At 47.0% G+C, this 10387-nt stretch overlaps 1 protein-coding gene across 1 annotated transcript in view; it reads right to left on the bottom strand.

The window, feature by feature from the left end:
• Nucleotides 1-7578, bottom strand: part of PIP4K2A (phosphatidylinositol-5-phosphate 4-kinase type 2 alpha) — a 181618-nt gene extending 174040 nt beyond the window's left edge. The window contains exon 1 of the mRNA XM_083467568.1: nt 7160-7578. The gene's annotated coding sequence lies outside the window, so the exon portion shown is untranslated. The remainder of the gene's footprint in view (nt 1-7159) is intronic.
• Between the last annotated feature and the right edge of the window lie 2809 nt (nt 7579-10387).

Genomic DNA, 10387 nt, shown 5'->3' with positions numbered 1-10387 from the left:
CTTCGGACGGCGCCGGCTCACGGCCTATAGAGCGAGATGAGCACGCAACCCTAGAGTCGGACACGACTGGCCTGTACGGGCAGGGGTACCTTTACCTTTACACCTCCTCTAGTAAATGTCACTAAGGCTTTGTACACACTTTGTAGCACATTCAAAGCACATGCTTTTCCTCAAAGAGTTCTGGGCACTGTAGTTCATTTCCTCAGTTACATTTCCCAGCAAACCTTAACAAACTGCAGCACCCAGAATTCCTTGAGAGCAGAAATGTGCTTCTGGTGTGTTTTAAAGGTATACAGCCTCAGTTACCCACCTTTAAAATGGTAATAATATTGACTCTCCCCGCAGCAGGGCTGAAGCACTCAGCAATTAAAAGTGCTATAGAAAATATTAATAATAATTCAAAAGGGATTCAAAGGACACCATAGGGACCTGAGCGCAAAGTTGGCACGAGTTCCATCCTGTTTCCCGTCCCTCGGATAAGACCCTAATACCTCCTGCACTTGAAGCATTCTCCCCCTCCCCCTTGTTCCTTTGCCAACCTCTGCAAACAATTGGACTTCAGGGGTGCAGATTAAAGCTGCGTAGCAGGTGGCAATCTAATTGCTATCAACCTTGTATCTGCATTTATTTTGTCATCTGAACTCGCCTGCAGCTGGCTCTCAACACTGATTATTTTTTGAGCAATTAGTTTACAGGTTCAAAGAAGGTATAGGCTTCAGATCCTCAATTTGCATGAAACATACAGTACAGAACCAAAGGCGGCAGAGGCCTATGTGATTTGGGAGGTGGCAGCAAAGAGGAGGGCTTTGTACAGGTGCCATGTTTTGAATTAGGTGAAATATTTACCCAGGTTTCAAAGTAAGTGCCCTTTTCAGTCTATTCACAGGAAAGCTTTCATTGTACAATTCTGTATCTATTGCCTGGTCTGGCCAACTGGTACCGGCTTGATACCAGCAGCTGAAAGAGAAGGATTATGCCAGCAAAAGGTGGCATATCCTCCACTGGGTTTGGGATGGTGCCAGCAAACAGCCAGCCAACTAGCAACTGTGAAGGCAGCACCACGAGTGGAACACATCCTTCTTTTCATCTACAGGAATAATGAAAGCTATTTCAGAAGCCTGTGAAACAGCATAATTAATAACATTTTGTTTCCAGGACTTTAGGTGTTAAATGCAATCTCCTGTTATGAGACGGGTGTGAGACTGAGCCATGGCAATTTAAAACAGCATCATTAGGTGTTTCAAATGTTTGGTGTGAATGTGGCTCAAGTTGGGACAACACCCAATAAAAAGAATCAGGCTGGACATATCTGAACTAATCCAGCAAGCTCTTCCCGGGTTTCAGCCTGACAATTTGGGTGCAACAGAAGAGCTGAGCTGCTCTCACAGGCTCAACGATAAGACCAAGTCTGAGAGCTGCAATTCATTCCATTTTAACACACAAGATGGCACCAAAGAACCATTTTAGCCCTATAGGAGTTTGTGTGCTGTTTGAGTGCAGTGGTGCGAGTCATCACTGCCATTCCTGGTTCCAGCTTGACAGATAAATTTCTGTGTTGTACAGAGCTCTTTGGCATAGAGGAAGGGAGCTAATGCTGGTTTTAAGTTTTTGCAAGCACTGGTGGTCTTGCTTTGTAATCTCAGATCCCTGCTTGTATACTCAATTAGCAGCATCCCCAGCCTCTTTGGACATGCCCCATCTCCAAGAAACAGACAGTTGTCCAAACATAATGGGTGGGATCCAGTGACGACTGCTGAAGAGAGGTACTCTATGCCAACAGAACAGAATTGTTTTCCTCTCCCCTGCAGCACCCTGGGGTTGGGGGACCCTCTGGAGTCGATTTAGTTGGGGCACAGGGGAGGGTTTTTTTGTCCAAACAGTCTAGATGTTTCCAATGAGAGAGAATGCCTGCACAAATAACAGTAATTAAAAAGGCTGAATCATACAATCATAAATGAACATATTACAAATGGTTGAAGAAAAAAGTGCAACATGTATGAAGACATAATAGTACAAAGTAGTAATGTAATCTGCTAGTAGTGCACCACTAAACAGTATACAAAAAATTGCAAATGATCAGCATGCAGCAGTCTATAGTTGTCCAACTTTTGCAAAGGTCAATAATGATCAATGGGGAAATGCTCAGATCACCCATTTCAGGTGTTACAAATGTGAAATACATTAATTAGAGGGATTGCAGTGCATATAATTAGTGCTGAGAGGGGACAGCTTTCCTTTGGTGTGTAAGCTTCTGTGATCGATACCTGCCAAAAATATTACACAGCTTCAAATTTGGAATTCAAAGAACAAAATATTTCTTTGTTGCTGTCAAAGATACTGTGTTTCTACTCCTGAGCGGTCAGTAGAACCAGCTTGATGTGCTACTGCTAGAGGACAGTGTCCTCTTAGCCCAGAGCTGATAGCCTAATGCTGCTAATGTACATCAGGGCATATGACTGAGCTAGTCAGTTTGAAACCAGATCTACATCTGATTGGCCTGCCCTAATCCCTACTTAAAAATCTGAATCCATGCCAATCCTTGGAACAGTTCCAGCCTGAATCAAGCTTTATTGTCTAAAGTGCATATCAATCAATTTGGAAATCCCATTTGATATATATTTTTGTGTGCTTAGTATTTCACTATTAAAACAGTGAAAGTAGTTTGAAAGGAAGATAAAATTGTGCAAGTGGCCCATCAGCCTAGGATGTCTGTTGATGAAGAGCAGACCAGATTTTTCAAATGACAGCTATTCACTCTGAAGTGGACTGAAACATGCCAAGCATCTGATCTAATGACGCCAAGCAGCCATGGCATCGTTCCAAGAGGAAAGGAAAACCCAGTGTGAGAAATAACCGGCAGAGGGATGGTAAATTAGGACACAAGCTGCACAGACCTGCACAGCATCCAAAATGAATGCTGGCACCATACAAAGAGGGCACTGGATTCTCACCCATTCCCAGAGGCTTCATATGCCAGCTCAGAAGGCTTGCCCCGACCAAAGCCACATCGCCCGAATGAACAGGTGCAGCCCCACCCAAACAACAACAATAGAGGACAAAGGAGAACAAATAAGCATTAAATCCAACCACAGTGCTACTCATCCTAGTAATCAGAGACAGGTGGCATTGGCTAATTCTGCCAGCCACAGGACCCCCTGGCTGCACATATTGGTAGGGTATAAGCTGCTATTAAACTGATGTTACTTGCAGTCACTACTAAGTTATGTGGCACAGCATATCAAATACAATAAACAAATAATTTCATTTGTATGCCGCCTTTCCAAAGTTAAGACCATGCTCAAGGCTGCTTACAACGTACAAAAGAAAAATAAATACATAAGTACAAACATAACGAAAGTAGTCATAAACAATAAACACAACGTCAAAAAGTACACAACCTGAACCTTTTTTAAAGAAATAAAAAACTGCATTGATTTAGACACTGCTTAAGATACTTTGTGACCAAATTTGACACAATGGTCCCTAAGGTCAATAAGCAGTTTCCTGACTATATTTGGACACCATTTTGAAACTAAATAACAAGCTCAGTCTTTCAAAAATGCACCGATTAGGACAACTATTAAGGTATTCTAACAAAAAATTGCTACAGTGGTTCTTCAGATCAAGCAGCAGGTTTTAGTCCACAGGTGAATATCCTTGGATGCCATTTTGAATCAAAATGGTGGACTAAACCTTTCAAAACTGCACTGATTGACAGTAAAGGGTTACTGTTGGTTTCTTAGAATTCCCAAATAATACCAGCAGTCCCCACTAGTTAATTGTATGGAAAGCCAATAAGAGATTTCAAGAATAAACACTAGTAAGTAATAGTAACTTGGTTTTTACCCACCTTGAGGCTTTACAATAAGGCAGAACACAGATTTTAAAATATATAAATACAGTGTTTAGAACCACCCAGAGAAGCAGTAGGTCCTTCAGTTGACAAATGTGTGATAAAGCTTAAGGGAGGCAGGAAAAAATTGTTTTAAAAACTAAGCCAATTCTTTACATCAGTCTTCAGGTGCTCAGCCATGTTCCCGTGGGTACCACAAGCCAGATACCACAGCAAACCTACAGCTGCCTACAAAAGGCAGACAGCTTTGGACTGAGTTCTCTGTCTTAGTGGCCAGCTACTGTTTCCTGCTGAAGATTGGCTCCACACACCTCAAAAGCTATTGGTTTTTGAGTAAACTCAACATATGTTGAACTAATGGCAACTTTGTATGGATCACACTTCTGGTAAATGAACATAAGCATAAGCATTACAGAAAGAAAGGCTGGCTATTTCTGGGTTCCTAGGAAATCTTTGTGTAGCTTTGCAAGATGGGTTTGATCTTGGTTCTCTGAAGAAACATGGCAAACCGAAAGATATGGAAACAGCAACAGGGAAGAACAGGGAACAGATCTCCAAGAGGAGATAAGGTTTTTTCACTGTTTTGTAAAAGTAATTTTTGGAAAATTCTTTTAAAATGTTTTTTGGTGGGAAGAAGTAGCAAGTTCTGTTGAATTTAATAGAACTTTCCTCCCAGGTAAGTGGGGATAGGATTGCAGCCTAAATATCTGAGAATCAGAGGAGTTTCCACTGTGCAAATTCATCCCATTCAATCTTTGTTAAGTTCTCAGACTTGCTCTCATGTGGATCTTTTTTTTTCCTTGATCTAAGTCTGAAGGAAGCAGCTTTTGGTTGCTGAATTTGGTTGCCTTACTTTGTGTGTGTTGACTGTTGGATTTTAATTTTTATTATGGGCAGGGGTCTTTAAAGCAGCACCCGATTTAGGTCACTGCAGCCAGTTCCTCAGAACAGGGTGCTGATCGGAGGGGGTGCAAAATGTAGAAGATTCATAATTGAGAAGATCCATTTGGAGGCACCAACTATTGGCCTTGCACATGGTGCCATATTAAAAAGATTACATAAGTTTGCCCCTGTTAAAAGCTGGAAGTTACCTGGGCCTCCCTTGACAAGGAGATGTATTGGTCCCTCCGAAGCCAGGATAGACCATGACCTAGAAACTCAAAAACTTTGCTTTTCATCACCTTTTGCTTAGGCAGGGCACCTAGAGGGCTACTGCCCAGAAAGCAGTCAGGCAGTCTCCTAGCCACTCCAAGCCAGAGCAGAGAGGCACAACTTTTGCTCCCCCACCCCACCCTGGGCCTGCCCCATAGGGGCCAGCTGCTAGGGGCCAAGGCACTTCCCTTCCCCATTATTATTTTTTGTTCAGAGGGCGTTCGGCTCTGCCACCTGGCTCCTCATAATGTTGCCTCTGGCCTGCACCCTTGGCGGGGACCAACCTAACCAATCCCTAGGTACGCCCCTGTCTCTGAGATGCCTTGCCTGGGACTAAGCCCCATTGAATTCAATTAGATGTGCTTCTTAGTAGACATGCAGCCCTGCAAGGAAGTGCATTTAGGATTGCATGGTTACAGGGTCCGAACCTCTTTGATTTAAAAAGGCTGCCTCTGAAGTTCAGTGGACGGCCCCTAGTTCTTGAATTCTGCCAATAACGTGCCCATTTTGTTTTGAGGGAGGCCTTCAGAAATCTTAACAAACTGATCGTGATGATACAGTGAAGAAGATCCACAATCTCCAGGCTGTTCTTCCATGCCATGGTCCTGCATTAGTTTCCCATCCGCTTTCCCATGTGTGTGTGTGTGGGGGGGGGGGACTCAAGCCCCACAACATGGGTTTGGGACTCAGGACTGACCCCCTTCTCTGTGTACCCAACTTTCTGTGCCCTAGGGCACTCTCTGAGCCTCTTGTCTGGGTGCCTGGGTGCAGGGCTCAAAGCGCAGGTTGCTTACCAACAAAGCCCCAGGGCAGCCTGTTGTCTCCTTAATTCCACAAGCTGCTTTCCTCACCCTGCACAGCTTTTTATTATTTTGTAGACATTGATCCTCGAGGTCTTTTTGACTGAAACTTTTTTTAAAAGCTGCCATCACGTTTTATTGTGTGCTCAAATTTAGCACCATCCTTTATGGAAATCCAGGCGACCTCTCTGCTCTTTGTGAGCAGGTGCCTACCGGTTTGCGAAGCCAACTGTTGGTCAAACTCACAAGAGGACACTGTAAAAGTGTTGGCTCCCCCTTTCTCCTTTCCCTACCTCCTGTGCTAGTGTGAAATCCAGTAGCTAACAAAGGTGGTGGTGAGAGCTGGGGGGGTGGGGGGGAAGATGTGAATACTTAAAGACCCGCTTTTCAAGCCCACTTACACGTCTGGGGATGATTTTTGTCTTCTTTTTTAAAGAGCCTGTTTTGAAAATCGGGGCAGAGGGGGTGGGGGTGGGAGCAGAGAGATGAAGGAGGACAAACGCACAAAAAGATACCTGTTTGGTTTGCAAAGGGCCTGGAAATCACCCGTGAGCGACCATATATAATTTGATTTGCTAGGCAATCTGCGAAGCGATTGCCCATCATTTATAATGTTCATTGAGCATTTTGCTTAATTGTGTCTCTTTTTGTAAAGGAAGCACAGCCCCCTCCCGGCTCCGGAGCGCACAAGTGGCCAGATTCCCATGGACCAGCCCGGTCTGCAGCTTTGCGAAGCTTTCCCAAGCGCTCCAGCAGGGGCGGGGCGAGGGAGGCGTTAATAGCTCCAGGCCGGCTGGACAGGGAGGGGGGGAGAGAGGGAGCGAGGCGGGCGGGGGGCAGCGAGCGAGAGCGGAGAGAAAGCAGCTCGCGCAGGTACGAGCATCCTCCGCCGCCCCTCCTCCTCCCTGCAGCCCTTGGCAACCCGCCGCCTTTGCAGGTGCTGCCTTTTGAAGAGCGCCACCCCCTGCCCCTGGACGTTGCTCATTTCTTAGGAGAAGTGGGATTTATAGGGAGAGCCGCGGCTGATTAATCTGCGGGAGGCAAACAGAGGAAATCCTTCATGGGGGCGAGCGCGAGCACGCGCGCATCCCCAGAGCCACGAGGTGCTCAGCAGCTCAAAAGCCACTCCATCTTCTATGGCGCTCAGGTGAGGGGCGCAGTGCCGGGCAGCTGCCGACAGGTGTCGCGCTGCACGCGGCTTGGAAGCCTAGGGACGGAAAGAAACCTGTTGCAAGCGCCATGAACTCGCCTGGGTGTAGTGGTGTGTTGTTATCATCAACGCCTCTATATATATGAATTGAGCCTCCTGCTTTAGGAAGAGATGAGGATCTGTTGGATCACAAACCAAACTTACCGAGCAGCCCTCTCCCGGTTGATCTTGCTGAGCATCTCCTCAGCCTTTCCCCCCGGGATTTGATCAGTCCCGTTTGCCGAAGGAAAGAATCCGAAAGCGACCTGGTAGATCGGCAGCCTTAGCTGGAGAAGGGCGGGCGATCCAGGACGGTGTTTCCTGCCTACTTGAGGAGGAGATCCGCCTTGAGTATCAAGCGTAGATGCAAATCCGCGTTGGACACGCTGTGATATTTCAAGAAGACGCCCCCACGCCCAACAATAAGTTCTTCGGCTTAGAGAAAGGCTTAGATATTGTTCAGCACAAAAAAGTTTCGGTTGCCTCCTAAAAGCGGGAAATTTCCCCTTCCAGTGGCTGCAAGGAAATAAAAAGTGTTGATGAGCCATATACGTATATATATAGGCAGCAGCAGTGCGCCTGCGTTAAGCCGCTTTGGGGGCATGCCACTCAACGCACATCGCCCCTGTGAGTGCGATAAATACACTAATGAAAAAACGAATCGTTCTCTTTCAATATTTATTAACCCGCAAAGAAGGTTGGGAAAAAGAAATGCACTTCACTTTGCCCCATTAATCACCAAAATGTGTATAATTCTGATTTCTGAATGTAGATTGCCCCATACACGAAGCGCAACCTGAACCTGCTCAGAGAGGTTCCCGCGGGGAGGGAAACACCCACCCAAATGGATTTGGGGGCCAAACCACAGCAGTCAACTTTTCCCTTTTCTTGCGAGGAATCTTATTCGGAATAAGGGAATTTCCCTTTAAAAAAGGAAAACGTTGACAGCTATGGGCCAAACCCTACTTCAAAACGAGCCCTTTCGTGCTTTAGACGTGTTTTGGGGCGTGTGGAATAGCAAATGTTGTACCGGAAGGCTTCCCCGACCCCCCAAAACAAGAGCAAAGTTTCGCCACGTGCTCAGAAGGATCTTATCCCCTCATAAACGTTACTTTCCATTGCACATTCACAGGAGCCAGCACAGCCTGAGGCTGGAAGAGAGAGAGAGGGAAACCAAGGGGATGGCTTTAGAACTGCGGCAGAGCGAGAGACAGTTCTAACCGTTGATTTCACCCGCCGCCCCCCACCTCACTACGCCCCTCCTCAGCCATAGCCCCACATCTTCGTCTCTTCACCGCCCCCCCCCCCGCCATCATTTGATTTGCCTCAGCAGCGCCTACAAATCGATGGCGTCCCATTTGTTACAGTCTTCCGAGGGTTCCGTGGAGAGAGCGGGGCGCGGGGGGAAGGCCCTGCCTCCCTCCGTCACTCCCTCGTCTCCAGGCGCACAAGTGGTGGGATTCCCATGGATGCGGCCTGCTCTGCAGCTTGGCCCTGGGGAGGGGGGAGGGGGCAGGAGGAGACACGGCGACCCCCGGCTTGAAAGGCCTTGAAAAGAGGCTCTTTTATGGCGCATTCACCAGCCGAAGGCTGCTCAGGTACCAGCTCCTCGCCGAGGGCGCGCCGCGCCGCGCTAGGCCCGTGCTTGCAGGTGCGCCCGCAAAGTGGCCGCCTCGGCGCCTTTTGTGGCGGGCTTTTATTCGCGAGGGGCTTTTGTGTTCCTTCCCTCAGAGGCCGCTCCGCCTTGTTGTCCCATTAGCGCCGCCGGGCTGGGGGCGCCATACTGCTTTGTGGACGGGCCTCTGGCCTGCCCCATTGACTGTTTTCAGAGGAAGCTGCGACCATGGGGGGAAACAGCATGGAAGCCAGCTTAGCCCGGCCGACTCCCGTTTCTCTCAGTCCCCAGGATTACAAGGCGTCGGAGCAGGGGAAGAAGGGGGTCAAGGCACCCAGAAAGGTTGCCAGCACCCGCTACAGAGAGGAGAGAGACCAGTCAGATTTCTCTGAGAACGAACTCAGTGGAACTCCAAAGCCTTATTAGATTACTGGTGGGCCTAAATAAATATCCTCTCACCAATTCTGCTTATATGATTCCAGTAGGTGCACCAGACCTGATATCTGTATCTATTTCAGTGACCTCTCCCAACACCTTAAGTGTATGAGGCAGCAGAGAATGTGGAAACTGTGCATGTAGAAATATATAATGCGACAATAAGGGCACACCTACTGGGGATGGAGAAAAATAGGTGTGACTTCACAGCAGATGCTCACACAGCAAATGAGCTTGTGAATGTTGCCATGCAGGGTGTTCACTATTCAGTTTGTGCCCTTTTCTCCTATGTGAGTCCATCAAGAAAAGAATTGGCAATACAATGCTAGCCTACAGCTGCCTACACAGAAGTCCCGCAGGGACCAGTGTGCCTTACTCCCACTGAGTCAGAAGACCATGAGAAAGCCCCTGCTGGGTCAAACCAAAGGTCCATCATCTAGTATACAGTGCCCTGTTGCATACAGAGGCCAGCAGTAGCTCAGTGGTAGAGCATCTGCAGAAGGTCCCAGGTTCAGCCCTTGGCATCTTCAGGTAGGTCTGGGAGAGACTCCTGTTTGACATCCTGAAGAACTGCTGCCAGTCAGTGTAGACAAAACTGAGCTAGATGGATCAATGGTCTGAGTATAAAGCAGCTTCCTGTGTTCATAGATGCCTCTGGGAAGCTCAGAAGTAGATATGGCAATGAAAGCAAAAGAACTTCCCCCATCAACTAGTTTTCTGCCACCAACTGGTGTTCAGTGGCAGAGTGCCTTTTGAGTCTGAAGGCCACATTTAGTCATCGTATCTGCAACCGATTGATCTGTCTTCCATTAATCTCCTTTAAAAGCCACCTAAGCAAGTGATTGTTACCACAATGTGTGCAGTTAATTCTACAAAATGTGTACTGAGCTAAGAAATGCTGCCTTGGAGAAAGTGGGTGGAGGAATATCTATATATCTCATAACACTGAAACCTGGGGTTATCCAATAAAGCTGAATGTTGGATGATCCAGGGACAGACAAAGGAAGTAGTTCTTTACACTCTGCATTGGCAGACTATGGAATCTGGTGACCTTGGATGGCTTTAAAATGGGATTACACAAGTTCATTGAGGAAAAGGCTATTAATGACTACTAATCATGACCGCGGTATATTAGCTCCTGTATTGGAGGAAACTCAAGCCTGCTTGTGGGCTTCTCATATAGGTTAGGTCCCTCTGGGAAACAGGATGCTAGTCTGGATAGGCCTATAGTATCATCCAGCAGGACTTGTCTCATGTTCTTATGCTTTCTTTTTTTCTATCTCAGATCTTTTGCTAAATCTCCTGAATGAGTCTATGTTCCAGCATTATAGAACCTCCCTCTA

The sequence above is a fragment of the Podarcis liolepis genome (assembly GCF_965112155.1).
Source record: "Podarcis liolepis genome assembly, chromosome: 12".
NCBI classification, from domain to species: Eukaryota; Metazoa; Chordata; class Lepidosauria; order Squamata; family Lacertidae; genus Podarcis; species Podarcis liolepis.
Note: the sequence above shows the minus strand (reverse complement) of the source record. Positions and strands in the feature narration are given on the sequence as shown.